Raw genomic sequence first — 18,242 nt, forward strand, 5'->3', positions numbered from 1 at the left:
AAAAAAAAAAAAAAAAAAAAAAAACAAGGCCTCCAAGAAATATAGGATTATGTGAAAAGACCTAATCTACTCTTGAATGGTGTACCTGAATGTGACAGAGAGAATGAATCCAAGCTGGAAAACACTCTTCAGGATACTATCCAGGAGAACTTTCCGAACCTAGCAAGGCAGGCCAACATTCAAATCCTGGAAATACAGAGAACACCACAATGATATGCCTCAGGAAGAGCAATGCCAAGGCACGTAATCATCAGATTCACCAGGGTTGAAATGAAGGAAAAAATGCTAAGGGAAGCCAGAGAGAAAGATTGAGTTACCCACAAACGGAAGCCCATCAGATTCACAGTGGATCTCTCCACAGAAACCCTACAGGCCAGAAGAGAGTGGAGGCCAATATTCAGCATCCTTAAAGAAAATAACTTTCAACCCAGAATTTCATATCCAGCCAAACTAAGCTTCATAAGTGAATTAGAAATAAGATCCTTTACAGACAAGTAATTGCTGAGAGATTTTCTCACCACCAGATCTGCCTTACAAGATCTCCTGAAGGAAGCACTAAACATGGAAAGGAACAACCAGTACTGGCTACTGCAAAAACATACCAAATGGTAACGACAATTGACTCAATGAGAAAATGCATCAACTAACCGGCAAAACAACCAGCTAGTATCAAAATGGCAGGATAAAATTCACATGTAACAATATTCACCTTAAATGTAAATGGGCTAAATGTCCCAATCAAAAGACACAGACTGGCAAATTGGATAAAGAGTCAAGACCCATCAGTGCTCGGTATTCAGGAGACCCATCTCACATGCAAAGACACACACAGACTCAAAATAAAGGGATGGAGGAAGATTTACCAAGCAAATGTAGAGCAAAAATAAAGCAGGAGTTGCAATCCTAGTTTCTGATAAAATGGACTTTAAACCAATAGAAGTCAAGAGAAACAAAGAGGGGCATTACATAATGGTAAAGGGATCAATGCAACAAGAAAAGCTAACTATGCTAAATATATATGCACTCAATACAGTAGCTCCCAGATACATAAAGCAAGTTTTTAATGACCTACAAAGAGACTTAGACTCCCACACAATAATAGTGGAAAACTTTAACACTCCAATGTGAATATTAGACAGAGCAAAAAGACAGAATATTAACAAGGATATGCAAGACTTGAACTCAGATCTAGGCCATGGGGACATAATAGACATCTACAGAACTCTCCATCCCAAATCCACAGAAATATACATTCTTCTCAGCACCACATCTCACTTACTCTAAAATTGACCACATAATTGGAAGTAAATCACTCCTCAGCAAATGCAAAAGATTGTATATCATAACAGTCTCTAAGATCACACTGCAATCAAATTAGAACCCAGGATTAAGAAACTCACTCAAAACTGCATGACTAATGGAAACTAAACAACCTGCTCCTGAATGGCTACTGGATAAATAATGAAATGAAGGCAGAAATAAAGATGTTCTTGGAAACCAATGAGAATGAAGACACAATGTACCAGATTCTCTGGGACACATTTAAAGCAGTGTCCACAGGGAAATTTATAGCACTAAATGCCCACATGAGAAGTGAGGAGAGATCTAAAATCAATACCCTATTGTCATAACTAAAAGAACTAGTGAATCGAGATCAAACAAATTCAAAACTAGCAGAAGACAAGAAATAACTAAGATCAGAGCAGAACTGAAGAAGATAGACACAGAAAACCCTTCAAAAAAATCAATAAATCCAGGAGCTGGTTTTTTGTGTAAGATTGACAAAACAGACCTCTAGCCAGACTAATAAAAGAGAAAAGAGAGAAGAATAGAATAGATGGAATAAAAAATGATAAAGAGGAGATCACCACTGATTCCTTAGAAATTCAAACTACCATCAGAGATTACTACAAACAACTCTATTCACATAGACCAGTAAATCTGAAAAAAATGGATAAATTCCTGGACATTTATACACTCCCAAGACTAAAGAAGGAAGAAGCTGAATCCTTGAAATAGACCAATAACAATGTCTGAAGCTGAGGCAGCAATTAATAGCCTACCAACCCAAAAAAGTCCTGGTCCAGATGGGCTCACAGCCAAATTCTACCAGTTGTAAAAAGAGGAGATGGTACCATTTCTTCTGAAACTATTCCAAACAATACAAAAAGAGGAAATATTCCCTAACTCATTTTATGAGACCAATATCATCCTGATACAGAAACCTGGCAGAGACCCAACTAAAAAAGAAAATTTCAGGCCAATATCGATGATGAACATTGATGTGAAAATCCTCAATAAAGCTGGCAAACTGAATGCAACAGCACATCAAAAAGCTTATCCATCACGATAGCCTACCAACCCAAAAAAGTCCTGGTCCAGATGGGCTCACAGCCAAATTCTACCAGTTGTAAAAAGAGGAGATGGTACCATTTCTTCTGAAACTATTCCAAACAATACAAAAAGAGGAAATATTCCCTAACTCATTTTATGAGACCAATATCATCCTGATACAGAAACCTGGCAGAGACCCAACTAAAAAAGAAAATTTCAGGCCAATATCGATGATGAACATTGATGTGAAAATCCTCAATAAAGCTGGCAAACTGAATGCAACAGCACATCAAAAAGCTTATCCATCACGATAGCCTACCAACCCAAAAAAGTCCTGGTCCAGATGGGCTCACAGCCAAATTCTACCAGTTGTAAAAAGAGGAGATGGTACCATTTCTTCTGAAACTATTCCAAACAATACAAAAAGAGGAAATATTCCCTAACTCATTTTATGAGACCAATATCATCCTGATACAGAAACCTGGCAGAGACCCAACTAAAAAAGAAAATTTCAGGCCAATATCGATGATGAACATTGATGTGAAAATCCTCAATAAAGCTGGCAAACTGAATGCAACAGCACATCAAAAAGCTTATCCATCACGATAAAATAGCCTTCATCCCAGGGATGTAAGGTGTGTTCAACACACAGACAAAAATGACATGATTATCCCAATAGATGCAGAGAAGGCCTTTGACAAAATTCAATAGCTCTTTATGCTAAAAACTCTCAATAAGATAGGTATCAATGGAATGTATCTCAAAATAATAAAAGTTATTTATGACAGACCCAAAGCCAATATCATACTGAAAGAACAAAGAATGAAAGCATTCTTTCTGAAAACTGGCACTAGACAAGGGTGCCCTCTCTCACCACTCCTATTCAACATAGTAGTGAAAATTCTAGCCGGAACAATCAAGCAAGAAAAAGAAATAAAGGGTATTCACTTAGGAAAAGAGAAAATCAAATTGTATCTATTTGCAGACAACATGATTGTATATTTAGAAGACCCCATTGTCTATGCCCCAAATCTCCTTAAACTGATAAGCAACTTCAGCAAAGTCTCAGGATACAAAATCAATGTGCAAAAATCACAAGCATTCCTGTGCACCAATAACAGACAAATAGAGAACCAAATCATGAGCAAACTCCCTTTCACAATTGCTACAAAGGGATTAAGATACCTAGGGATACAACTAACAAGGGACATGGGGACCTCTTCCCGGAGAACTACAAACCACTGCTCAACGAAATAAGAGAGGGCAAAAATAGATACAAAAACATTCCATGCTCATGGTTAGGAAGAATGAATATCGTGAAAATGGCCCTACCACCCAAAGTAATTTAGAGATTCCATGCCAATCCCATCAAGCTACAATTGATCTTCACAGAACTGGAAAAACCACCTTAAACTTAATATGAAACCAGAAAAGATTCCGCATAGGCAAGACAGTCCTAAGCAAAAAGCACAAAGCTGGAGGCATCATGCTACATGACTTCAAACTATGCTACAAGGCTACAGTAATCAAAACAGCATGGTACTGGTACCAAAAGAGAGATATACAACAGAACAGAGGCCTCATAAGTAATGCCATATATCTACAACCATCTGATCTTTGACAAACCTGACAAAAATAATCAATGGGGAAAGGATTCCCTGTTTAATAAATGATAATGGGAAAACTGGCTAGCCATGTGCAGAAAGCAGAAACTGGACCCCTTCCTGACACCTTATACAAAGTTAACTCCAGATGGATTAAAGACTTAAACATAAGAACTAACATCATAAAAACTCTAGAAGAAAACCTAGGCAAAACTATTCAAGACATAGGCACAGGCAAGGATTTCATGACTAAAACACCAAAAGCAATGGCAACAACAGCCAAAATATTCAAATGTGATCTAATTAAACTTAAGAACTACCACATAACAAAAGAAACAATCATCAGAGTGAACTGGCAACCAGCAGAATGAGAAAAATTATTTGCGATTTACTCATTAGACAAAGGGCTAATATCCAGAATCTAATAAGAACTAAAATAAATTTACAAGAAGAAGACAAACAACCCCATCAAAATGTGGGCAAAGGATATGAAAAGACAATTTTCAAAAGAAGACATTTATGCAGCCAACAAACATATGAAAAAGTACACATCATTACTGGTCATTAGAGAAATGCAAATCAAAACCACATTGAGACACCATCTCACACCAGTTAGAATGGTGGTCATTAAAAAATCTGGAGACAACAGGTGCTGGAGAGGATGTGGAGAAATAGGAACACTTTTACACTCTTTGTGGGAGAGAAAGTTAGTTCAACTATTGTGGAAGATGGTGTGGCAATTCCTCAAAGATCTAGAACTAGAAATACCATTTGACCCAGAAATCCTATTACTGGGTATATGCCCAAAGTATTATAAATCATTCTATTATAAAGACCCATGCACAGGTGTGTTCATTGTGGCATTGTGTACAATAGCAAAGGCTTGGAAACAACCCAGATGCTCATCATGAATAGACTGAATAAAGAAAATGTGACACATATACACCATGAAATATTATGCAGCTATAAAAAAGGATGATTTCATGTCCTTTGCAGGGACATAAATGAAGCTGGAAACCATCATTCTGAGCAAACAGACACGAGAACAGAAAACCAAACACCTCATGTTCTCACTCATAAGTGAGTGTTGAACAATGAGAACACATCCACACAGGGAGGGGAACATCACACACTGGGGACTGTTGGGGGAATATAGGGGCTAGGGGAGGGATAGCAGGGGGTTGGGGGATTGGGAAGGATAGTATTAGGAGAAATGCCTAATGTAGGTGATGGGGGGATGGATGCAGCAAACCACCACGGCATGTGTATACCTATGTAACAATCCTGCATCATCTGCACATGTATCCTGGAATTTAAAGTATAATAAAAAAAAATAATTGTGACCCTAACATATTTGAGGGGATATCTCATTGTAGTTTTAATTTTCATTGCATTGCTGATTAGAGATGTTGAGTATTTTTTCATACACCTGTTGGCCATTTGTAGGGTTTTGAATTAAGGACTTGATTGATAAAGAGTGGAAACAGCCACCTTGGAGACCAGCAGAAAATTGTTATATTCTCATTAGAGAGGAGTTTCAATATGAGAGAAATATCAAAAACAAAAGCTCCAAAAAGGACACAGAATATACACATATTTAACTTGAATTGTATAAACTGTATAGAATCAGCAAAATCGGCTAACGACCAGGAAACAATTAATTTCAACATAACTATAAGTTTTTGAAAATGTTACAAATGATAAATGTATCAATCCATCTAAGCTATAATTAATTCCTCTCCCAAATCGTAACTCAATTAGGAAATGCAGAGGATTCAATTGTACTCGTATTCACTTTCAACAAAATCTCAGTACTGTTACAGTGAATTCAGTATGCCCTCTTTTCATCCATTTCTTTGGACCCAAAGATCTCACACGCTTCACATTTTCTGTTTTCTTTTTTCCTTTTTTTTTTTTTTAAACCAGTTCTATTCTTAACATCTTTATTTTCTCAGCTGATAGTGCAGTTTTGTTCTATTCTCAGAAAAATACCACTTTATATGCATAGGTTTCTATAGGTGGTGGGAAAGGATTTACCATAAATAGTTAAAGCGTGGTAAAGTACGTCTTTCCATTTATATATTAATCCCTTTGTTTCAAGGGGTTCTGGAATATTTCTCCATATGCCAGGTTTGATATAATTTGTGTAACATTACACTGTGCCTCCTTCATGTTGCCTTATCTGGAGGTAAAAGAACCAGGAACTAGTGTGTAATTCAGCTTCCAGACTATTTTCTACATATGGATTACTTTCATACAGTGGTCTATGATGTCCTAAGATTAATACACGTAAGTGCGCCTTGTAAGTAACTGTCAATTGACTTCATGCAAATAAATGTAAGTTCCCTGGAAGCCAGGACTACATATTTTTAATCATTAAAAATCTAGTTTTTGAAATTCTGCTATGATTATTCAGGTTTTGGGAAATGACGTTTACACTTGTTAATATGCACATAGGTAGACAATTACACATTATTTTTTCAAAACTTTTTACTTTCTTTATAGAGAATTTTTCTGATTATCTAAGAAATTGTATATCTGAATATAATATGTATTTGTGTTAAAATACATAGAGAGAGGCCCCACAAAAACATGCACTAACACATGGACAACTATTGTTTTATCTGGCAATGATATAAAATATCGGTTACCTAATCCACAGGAAAATGCAGGGAATATCCTTGAGTTTAGCCCACATAGAAAGATATTATGTATCTCAGGATTCTTTTATAAGATGCGATACTTCATATGATTTTGCTTAAGAGCTTATTGCTAAAACGTTAGCATATTTTTATTTCTTTTTAATTTGCTTAGATCATTATAGGGCTGCAGGCTGCCTAGGCTGCTGAGGTCAACCCAAGGATTGAGTTGTGCTGCTGTTGTCAGCACTTCAGTTTTCTCTGAGATCATTCAGTTCAATTTCATATTTAACCTTTGACTTCAAGCTTATCTTCCTCCAAAACGCTTTGCAGACACTTTGAAACAACACATCATTTACATATCATTGCCCCAGTACAAGCCCAAACCATAGTTATCAGGATGTAACAGCAGTGTGATTTTTACTTCAAGGACACAGGATGATGTTCCTTTTGAGCAAATTAAAAAAGAGAGTTTTCTAATGGACTCGGGGACATTTAAGACATCAGAATAAATATGATAAAATCTTTGAATAAAAAATTCTACTTTAATAAGAAGTGGAGAGCTAATAAAAAATTGAGTTGAATATCTTGATATTCATTATTACTACATTATATGAAATAACACAGTACTGATTTCATCTTTATAAAAATCAATAATTATATTCCTTCTCTTAAAACATTAATATTTTATACTAGGTTTAATATTTGGATGTTCACCACAGAAGACAATGTTATTTGCTGATGGATAGGTAAGAAATACCTTAGCACATTAAATAACTTACTAATTGTTTCAAAGATGTTAATGATATTACGAACTGAAAATATCTTTATGCTATTACTAACATGTTTAAGATGCCTCAAATTTTACTGTAAATATTGTAATCTGTATAAAATGTCTAATTAGAAGAAATGTTCCGATTATTCTCCTACTTATGTTGAATTGCTGAATTAAAAATAATCAATTTATATTGGATTGAACAGGTAAAAACATAAATGGTCCATTCCTCTACCACATTTACAAAATGTATATATATTCCCCCTGAAAAAAATATTCAGATTCTAATAGTATTTCTACAGTAATTAGTCATCCTGGATTTTTATTAATTTTGACTAATTTTAAACAAAATGCATTAAATGATAATATTGGGTATATTTCCTCCTAAAGTTATATAGGCATATTTAAATTTTAATCACTTGGATCATACAGCCTAATGACCATATTACTTCCATGACAATGTTTTGAATTACTTCTTAATAAAAATTTTAAGTAAATTTTATTTTTTACAATTGTTTTTGATATACAGAATAATTATGAAGCAAGTACAGACAGTTCTAATACACCCAATTCCCTACCTTTTTTTCTCTATTATTAACATCTTACATCATCATGGTGTCTTCATTCTAATTAATGAACAAAAGTTAACGCTTATTATTGACTAACCACATTTTATTCAGGTTTCTTTGGTTTTTACCTATAGTCCTTTTCTGTTCCAGGGTTCTACCTAGGGTATGACATTATTTTGAGTTGTCATGTCTCATTAGGCTCCTCTCCTCTTGATAGTTTCTCACATTTTTCTCATTTTTGTTGACTTTGACAGTTTTGAAACAGATTGGTCAGGTGCTTTGTAGAATGCCCGTCTGTTGAGAGTTGTCTGGTACTTTATTCCTGATTAGACTGGAGTTACGTTTGTTTACTTTTCTTTGCCCTAACCATAATACCCAACCAATCCAGTACGTGTTTTTCACATTTTCTTACATATCTAACTTAGTCTTCCAGAAATTAAATAATTAAATCTGCTTCTAGTAGTCATATAATTTTACCTCAAATTTTACTTATTTGATTTGTTTTACAATGATAAAATGTTTTGTAACAATTTGGACAAGTTGAAATAAAGAGAAAGTCAGTTTCATTTGGTGTGTGTCTTTCTATGAGATATATATTACAGATAAATTTCTATGAGATATTTATTACAGATAAATTATTATTTATCTGTAATAATAATAATAAACAGATATTTATTATTATTTACAATGATAAAATGTTTTGCAACAATTTGGACAAATTGAAATAAAGAAAAAGTCAGTTTCATCTGATGTATGTCTATGAGATATTTATTACAGATAAATTATTATCTGTAATAATAATAAACAGATATTTATTATTTATTTCTCATTAAATCATAGATGAAAGAGACAAATATTTCATATATTTGCATGTTTATTTCTCAAATTGATTAGTGATGCATACAGATTATTATTTTTAATGTGTAAAGCTAAATTAAATAGCCATGAAGCATTCTATTACTACAGTGAATATCTACGCACTTAGAATATAAATAAAGAAAAAAATAACATTATCTGTACTGTTGAAGATACCTGAAGAAGCCTCTCTGGTTGCACACATGTTCTTGCTTTCAGAGTTAGTCACTGTTTGTATTTGTTTGTTGAGTTGCATACACTTTTCTGTACCTTTATTACATGGTAGTTTTACTAAATAATCTATGTATTGTTTCCTTCTTTTACTCTGGATATAAGTGATGTCAGATGGATGTACACTATTGTCAAAAAATGTTGCTTTCTAAAATCTGCATTATATTTTAATGGCAAATCCTTTGCTTAACAGTCCTATCATAGCCTCAATCAAACTGTTGATTTGTAAGGCAATGCTGATTCGCATTAAGAACTACCCCTCAGTCTCACTGTCTCAAGACATGACTAGACTCACATTTCAGCCAGACCCACAAAGGAAGTCAGGTATTGGAATTCATGAGATGGTAGCATACATGCAAATAACAACAAAATAATAAACAGAAGTCTGAGAATAATCAAGAGAAACAATCTTGTGGGTGCCAACTTGGGGTGAAAGGGATGTAATGTTGGATCAGGCTGAAAATATTGACAGAAAAATGCTAAATAAACCAAAAAAATGGGTTCAATCTATTAACCTAGCGGCTGGCAGCAGCTATAATAATCAGTTGGTTGACTGAAATCTAAACCCAAAAGTAATCTCCATTAAAATTCAGATATTAGAACATCCTTAGAGTACCACAGAAGGAAGTATCCTCAGGTTTGAGGATATGAGAATGCTGAAGTTGATTTATTATGTTGAATCTACTCACTTATTACTAAATAAATCCCAGAGGGTACATAACATGTTCCCTTTACTCAGGTTTTGGGAAATGCATTTATAAGGCAAGAATCAGCATTTTTCAAAGGCTTTGTAGTGGTCTACAGGCCAACACTGTAGACCAGCGGATACGGATATATGCCCAGTTACCAATGAAAGACTGAAAACTTTTATCAATATAATACTTCAGTAGAAGTTTAAGATATTTGGTAAAGGGGCTCAAATATTAACATTAAATAATATTAGCATGTATTCTTCTCTAGTTAGATTTTTGTTGCTTTAGTTTTTTAATTTACAAATAATAATCACATATATTTATGGGCTGCATGGTGAGATTTCTATACACATAATGTATAGTGATTAGATAGGGTGCATAGCATATCCATCATCTCAAACATTCATCATTTCTTTGTGTTGGGAATGTCCAATATCCTTCTCGTAGCTATTGGAAACTATATATTATTCTTACTTATAGCCATCCTACAGACTTACGAAACACCAGAAATTTTTCCCCCATCTAGCTATAATTTTATATTATTTAGAAAATCTCTCTATATATCTGATTTTGGGAGGCAATTTTCTTTTTGTCCACCTAAAACCTGTATCTTTTCAACCTTCAGTAAATGTTTTTACCGTGGGTTGCTCAACTGCTTCCACTGAGGTAATGTTTTTATTATTTATTTTAATCCTAGCACTCGGTACTTCCATTTCTATAGGACACAGTCCTTAAGAGTAGAATTTTTTGGCCTGAGCTAGTCTGCCTTGTTGTTTGCTTTTGTTTTTACTTTAATAGGATTTCAAGACTGTGGGGCATTTTTGTTTTGGTTTTCCCAAAATGGTTGCAGCAATTCATGCTTCTACCAGTAACACAAAGGACAGTTCTTCACGGGATGATACATTTCTGAAAACAGTTCGATTGGTGTTTATATATATATATATGTGTGTGTGTGTGTGTGTGTGTGTGTGTGTGTGTGTGTGTGTGCTATGTGTATATATAAAATATATGTGTGTATCTATAAAATACATGTGATATATACACACACATAAATACACATATATATGCTTGTGTGTATCTATATTTTTCACTTTTGTTTTGCTTCTCCATGACTTCAAATGATTATTGCTGTTTATGTGTTTATGCTCCTTTTGGAAATTTGATAGCTTGAGAAGCAGATCATGTTGTTCTCTTTTTGTTCTATTTGAGTGTTTTAAAATGAATTATAGAAACTTTCTGTACATGTCTCTTCATTTCATGCATGCATTTTTCTTTTATTCCCCTAATTGCACTATGGTCTATCCAATTAGTATGGTTGCTTATTTCCTTACAAAAACTTTATTTTTGTATTATCAAATATTTTGCTTTTTATTATATAACTCAAATCATTAAAATCTTCACTATTAGAATGTTCCTCTGATTTCAGTTTTATATGTGTTCTGCTTGAATTTTCAACAATGGTTATTTTCTCTTAGTTTGTAGAACTATTTAATATGTTTGGAATTTTTAATTGTCAAATCTGATTACCTTTTCGCTTACACTCCATTTTGTATTTGTAAAAAATACTCAAGTTTCACTTTAAGTGCTTTGTTTTAAGTATATGAAAAGTTTGAATGTGTCCACACAATACTTGCATAATGTTATTTCCTTGACAACAGCTGTTAAAATTTAATTATGTGTTTTAAAATTATGTACATTACCTATGGTTAGTTTGAAGATTTTGACTTTAGAGATCTATCGTAAAATTATTTTTTCTCTTTTTCAGTGACAATTATGCTTTGTCTGTCAAGCACACCTGCTGCACCACTTCTGACTTCAGAGCCTGGAAGCTAAGGACAGTAAACATTACTAGTAAAGACAATAGAATTTATCAGATCCCCTTCCGAGACTGTCATTATTCATAACTTTTTTTCTCTGTAGATAGATGTTAAGAATAATTATTTTAGTACACAAACTTTTAATTATATAGGTATTTAAATAGATATATCAAGAGAAATAAGATTAAAATCACTACCCTATGTTTCCTACATATGTAGATGTGATCATATCATCTTTTCTCTTTTGTGATGTGTTTTTAACTTGTGTGATATAATTTAGTATGTAACATAATATGTCAATATCAAATATAATTTTAGTGTTTGTGTATTATTATAACGTTTTTGCCAAAACAGTTTATACAGTAACTTTTATTAGATATTTATTATTTCTTAAATGATTCTCTGGGATAAAGATGTAAATTATTGTCCATATACTTAATTATTACTTTAAGAGTAATTCTTAGATTCTGATTCCACAATCATTTTTGAGAATTTTGATATGCATTGTTAAATTTCTTCTACAAAAAACAGTATTACAGTGGCAACCTATGGTGGAAATAATTGCATGTTGTTTTCTACTTTATTTGGAACACCAGACTGGATATGTTAATAATAGCTTTAAAATCACATGCTATTGAAAGATTGTGAATAGTAAATTCACATAAAATCAGAGTGACTTATAATTTTTTTCATTTCTTCCTACAAATATATATATATTTTTTTATTTTTTGAATTTAACCACATTTATATTTCTTGGCACAGAGTATATGTTCTACATATTTTGAGTGAATGAATATTTAACTTCTGTGGTTCTGGATCTCACAAATTTTGTCTAAAAAGTAGTGACAGCTTCCTTTCAAAAGAGATACTGTATTTCCTACCTGAAAATTCAATGTTTTCTTGAGTTTAAAAATATGTATTTGAAAGACCTTCAGTTTTTATACAGTTTCGCAGTCGTACATGGGAAACAGAAGATGAGATAGACTTTTCATGTCATACAGAAACAGTTCCTGATAATCCTTTTGACTTACCTGATGCTTGCTTCTGCCTTCTGGATCAGCTCACTAAGTTTTTCAAGTTAGAAGCCTGGTGTATCTTTCTGGCATGAGACGTTTTGAAGAAAAGGCTCTACTAACCACTGCAGGTGAAGCTGGCTGTCTGCTCTCATCAGTCTCTAACAGTGGGTCTCAAGGTATAGTACAATATGTTACTCATTTATTCAAGCTACACCGGCTTGCAAAACCAAGCAGGTCACTCCCAAGTCACACATGGTGAAGGTGGCCTTATATCAAAAACTGCTTAGCTCCAAGTCTTACTTTTCAGTACCTCCAATTCACACATGGGCACATACTTTTCAGAGACTCACTTTTTTTTTCTTAATACATAGCTAACAGGCCTGTGAGCTATATGTGGCCATTCTGTGACCAAATAATCACTCTTCATTGTTCATCTAACTGTAGTGAGGCACATAATGGCTCAATCCTCTCTCACCTTTATGGCAAATTATTTCTCAGGCACTATATTTCTCCTTAGCTTTCATTCGCCTTGATCACTGTGACCCAATTCATTCAAAGAATTTCTTATTCAATAAAATTTCATTATGAAGAGATGTAGCTGTGAAACCCTTGCGCTTCTTGGCAGATTTATACTATTGCATTCCTGAAACAGCCAAGTTCTTTAGCGAGGAGTAACATGGAGGCATACGTTGATGGAATCTTTTCTGTGTCATTGGTGTGGCCTAATGTACATGCTCTTGCTAAAATGAGTACATTCTTGCCTTGCAAAAGAGAGTATTCACATGGTTATTTCCAGGCCAAAGGGAGAATTTTCCAAGATTAACTGGTGCTGTTATTCATGGTTAGAGAAAAAAATAATAATAATTTTTAAATGATAAAATGTAGTATTAAAGTTTCTTCTCAATATGTTTTATTTTCTTTTAGACAATGAATTTATAAATAGAACTGCATTTTTCAAAAATAAAACAAAATAAAAAGTAATAGTAATAACAAAACTCTTATTGCTATTTGGCCAGAGAATTTGTGTATTTATTTGGTTAAAAAGATAAATGATTTGAATGACAGAGAAACTCCGATAAACATAATAACTAGATTTTGAGACCATTTGTAGCTACAGGTAACCAAGTACTTAGTGGAAACTTTTGTAGGCTTATGCCCATGTTTTCTTTATTTCTGTTCTTTGCCCTTCATGGGAGATGAAATTATTGCATAGTCACCCTGCCAATAAGGAGCTCATCTATTAATGTCAATGGAAATTTTATTAATGTAGATGTTATATGGCTTACATCAACACACATCATATGACATGATAGTAATTGTTATAGAACTTTCCATGCTTACAGCGTATATGTATCAAAAACAAATTCTGTGAAAGATCATTTTCTGAGAAAAGTAATGTATTAAAATACTTAAGTAGATAAGGTAGACCTGTTTACAGAGCTATTTGCATCTTACAGTGAACATTGGAATAACAGCTTGGTTACTATAAGCAATGGTTTTACACCATGGTAAATGAAATATTTTTCTGGATTACATTTAAGTCCAAAAAACAGATGAACAAACTAAATTTATAACTTTTGCAGCTGAATGACGTGGTAAACAAGATCAGAAATCTAATATTCTTTACATTTCTGGAAAAAAAAAGCTTTGTTTTTTGAATACCATGTAAGGATCGTAAGTTGAAACTAGTGCACTGCTTCCATTTGAGGACATATTCCTGGTATATTAAATATTATTCAGATAAATATTGGAACTCAGTAAAATACTCAATACAAAGATAAAAATAATGATAATTTGGGATTTGAGGAGCAATATGATTTTTTATTCGTACCTTTCAAATATGCACACCTGTTTTTTAATTGAATAAATTATTAAGAGACTAAATAAAATAAAATTACATGTTGAGATTTGTATAATGGTGAAAATTTTAAAAATATTTAAATGGTAATTTTCATGGAAAAATTAAAAATTCATAATTTCAAATTAGCATATGAATGCAACAAATGCTTTTAGGGCTTTATTAATTGACCTTCTTTTATTTACTTGACCAATTATTACAATTTCCATAAAATGTATAAAGCATTAAATAGCAATTTGCTCTAGTGTAACTAAATAAATGCCATGAGTTAAACATGGGAAGCAAAAGTCAATTACTAAAAAAAGGAAAGAATAACAAATACACTCTTCTCTGAAAATCTGTAAGGTGTAATTATCCATTTTTTTTTTTTTTTTGAGTCGGAGTTTCGCTCTTGTTACCCAGGCTGGAGTGCAATGGCGCAATCTCGGCTCACCGCAACCTCCGCCTCCTGGGTTCAGGCAATTCTCCTGCCTCAGCCTCCTGAGTAGCTGGGATTACAGGCACGCGCCACCATGCCCAGCTAATTTTTTGTATTTTTAGTAGAGACGGGGTTTCACCATGTTGAGCAGGATGGTCTTGGTCTCTTTGACCTCGTGATCCACCCGCCTCGGCCTCCCAAAGTACTGGGATTACAGGCTGAGCCACCGCCCCTGGCCTAATTATCCATTTTAAATGGATTGGCTATAATAAATTAGTCAGTTTTGAAGGCTAGAATACCAGGGTTAGTATAATTCACATTTAAACATTTTTAGTTTTGGTTAAAGTGGCAAGATGGCTGACTACATACAGCCAGGATGAACATATGCCGCCAAGGGACCAGGACAATCGGATGACTGGCACACTTCTAGCAGATCTTCAGAGGTAAAGCATTGAGAGTGGATGGAGAGAAGACACAGATGCTGGATAGAAGGGGGAGAACCCAAAGACCACCAAGAACACTTGAATTTGAAATGAGAGATACTTAGACAACTGGTAAGAGCAGAATTCCAGCCAGTGCAGAGCCCAGAAAGTTTGATGTGGGAGTGTATGTAGTGGAACACAGCCAGGGACTCCTATCACCATAGGCATGACTTGCTCCCATAGGAGACTAGCCATAAGGAAAGTGTTGGACCTGAACTCTTCAGAGTAATCTTGTCCATGAGATGAGGCCAGTCCAAAATGAGCACTTCTCGGTAGGCTGGCCTGTCCTGAAGCTCCAGACTGGCAACACCTGCTTGCAGTGCATCCTCAGGTACCTGGAGGGATACCTCCTGGGGGCCACATCATAGCTTATATGTTGGCAGACCTCATGTGACTGGCAGAGAGCACCAGGAGAGCAGTCCCCATGGACACCAGCCTGCCATCTCCCTCATCCCTCTGCAGCCACCCCGTGCCACTTTGCCCACTTGGCCTACATGCATTAATCCACGACAATCCCCATATAAATTTGCTCATGTCGATGTATACAAGTTGACTTTTCCTCCCTTTCCTTACCAGCACACATGTGCAAGTAACCCTGCCATGCCACTGCTGATGGCATGACTGCACCCCACCCCTTGACCCCCACTGCACCTCTATTGCCATCAGAGTATTGATGAGCACAGAACCTGCCAGCCACATTCCCACTGGTTCTCCATCCCTGTACCAACACTGCTTATGGTGCAAAACTAGGCACAGAGCACAACGCACTCACTCCCACCCTGAGAGGCCATGGTTGCCTGCAGGAAAGTATGCAGAAGGTACACATATTGTTGGACCCACAAGTGCTCCATCTACAATGCCATCAAGTAGGATAAAAGATAATTTTTTAAAAGCCCATCCAAAGAACAGCAACTTCAAAGATTGAAGGAAAATCAGCCCACAAAGATAAGAAAGAGCAAGTGCAAGAACTCTGACAACTCAAAAAGTCAGAGTGCCTTATTTCCTTCATAAAACCATACTAGTTGTCCAGCCAGGGTTCTTAACAAGCTGGCTGAATAGACAGGAATAAAATACAGAATATGGATATAAGCAAAGATCTAAAATCTAAACCTCACTGACATCTCAGGATAATGAAATCAAAACACATTTTCATGAGATATTATTCATGAGAACTTTCTTAACCTAGCTTGAGAGGCCAACATCCAAATTCAGGAACTGCAAAGAACCCTCACAAGATACTTCACAAGAAGGTTGTCTCCAAGACACATAATTATTAGATTTTCCAAGGTCAAAATGAGAGCAAAAATGTTAAAGGCAGCTAGAGAGAAAGGACAGGTTGCCTACAAAGGGAAGTCCATCAGATCAGCAGTGAACCCCTCAAAAGAAACCTTACAAACCAGAAGAGACGGGATGTATAATCAACATTCTTAAAGAAAATCATTTCAAAGAAGAATTGTATAACTGGCTAAACTATACTTCATAAGTGAAGGAGAAAAAAGTTCCTTTTCAGACAAGCAAATGCTGAGGGAATTTCAAGAGCTCCTGAAAGAAATGCTAACTATGGAAAGGAAAGCCAGCCACTACAAAAACACACTTAAGTACAAAGATCAATGACACTATAAATCAACCGTACATAAAAGTCTGCATAATAACCAGCTAACGACACAATAATGGAATCAAATTCAAACATATTAATACTAATTTTGAATGTAAATGGCCTAAATGCCCCACTTCAAAGGCACAGAGTGGCAAGCTAGACAAAGAGCAAGGGTATGCTATTTTCAAGAGACCCATCTCTCATGCAGTAACACACACAGGCTCATAATAAAGGGACGGAATGAAATATGCCGAACTAATGGAAAACAGAAAAAGTAGCGATTGCAATCTTAATTTCAGACAAAAGAGACTTTAAGTCAACAAATAACAAAAAAGAAAAGGAAGGGCATTAGATAATGGTATATGGTTACATTCAACAAGAAGGCCTAACTACCATAAATGTATCTAACACAAGAACACCAGATTCATAAAGCAAGTTCTTAGGCACTTTCAAGGAGACTTAGACTCCCACACAACAATAGTGGGAGACTTCAACACCCCACTTGACAGATCATTAAGCAGAAAATTAACAAAGATATTAAGTATCTGAACTCAACACTGTTACTAATGGCCTTGATAGATATCTACAGAACTCTTCAACCAGAACAATAGAACATACATTCTTCTCATCACTGCATAGCACACACCATAAAATTGTCCACATAATGGAATATAAAACAATCCTCATCAAATGCAAAGGAACCAAAAATATAGCAAACAAATCTCTTGGCTCACAGCACAAAAAAACATGTTAAAAAAGAAAACAAGACCAAGAATATTGCTCAAAACTATAGAATTACATGAATATCAACCAACCAGCTTCATAATGACTTTTGGATAAAAAATGAAAATAAGGCAGAAGCCAAGAAGTTATCTGAAACTAATGAGAACACAGATACAACATGCCAGAATTTCTGGGACACAACTAAGGCGATATTAAGAAAGAAATTTATACCACTAACTACCCACAGCCAAAAGTTAGAAAGATTTCAAATTAACAACCTAACCTCACAAATCTAACAACTAGAGAAGCAAGAGCAAACTAACTCCAACGCTAGTAGAAGATAAGAAATAAAAATCAAAGATAACCTGAAGGAGATTGAGATAACAAGAAACATTCAAAAGATCAGCAAATCCAGGAGTTGTTATTTTGAAAAAAAATTAGTAAGACAAACCACTAGCTAGATTAATACAGAAGAAAGATCCAAATAAACACAAATAGAAGTGACAAATGGAACGTTGCCACTGACCATAGAGAAATAAAAAAAAAAAAAAAATTGGGCACTACCTACTGACACCATGTCTATGAACAGAAACAAGAAAATATAGCATAAACTCTAAGTTCCTAGAAACATA

At 34.6% G+C, this 18,242-nt stretch overlaps 1 long non-coding RNA gene across 1 annotated transcript in view; it reads left to right on the top strand.

Moving 5' to 3' along the window:
* LOC108284335 overlaps window positions 1-12,186 on the top strand; it is a 16,768-nt gene extending 4,582 nt beyond the window's left edge. The window contains exon 2 of the long non-coding RNA XR_001817173.2: window positions 11,465-12,186. This is a non-coding gene — a long non-coding RNA (uncharacterized LOC108284335). The remainder of the gene's footprint in view (window positions 1-11,464) is intronic.
* Window positions 12,187-18,242: the final 6,056 nt, after the last annotated feature.

This window comes from Cebus imitator, unplaced genomic scaffold, assembly GCF_001604975.1.
Source record: "Cebus imitator isolate Cc_AM_T3 unplaced genomic scaffold, Cebus_imitator-1.0 Scaffold276, whole genome shotgun sequence".
Lineage (NCBI taxonomy): Eukaryota > Metazoa > Chordata > Mammalia > Primates > Cebidae > Cebus > Cebus imitator.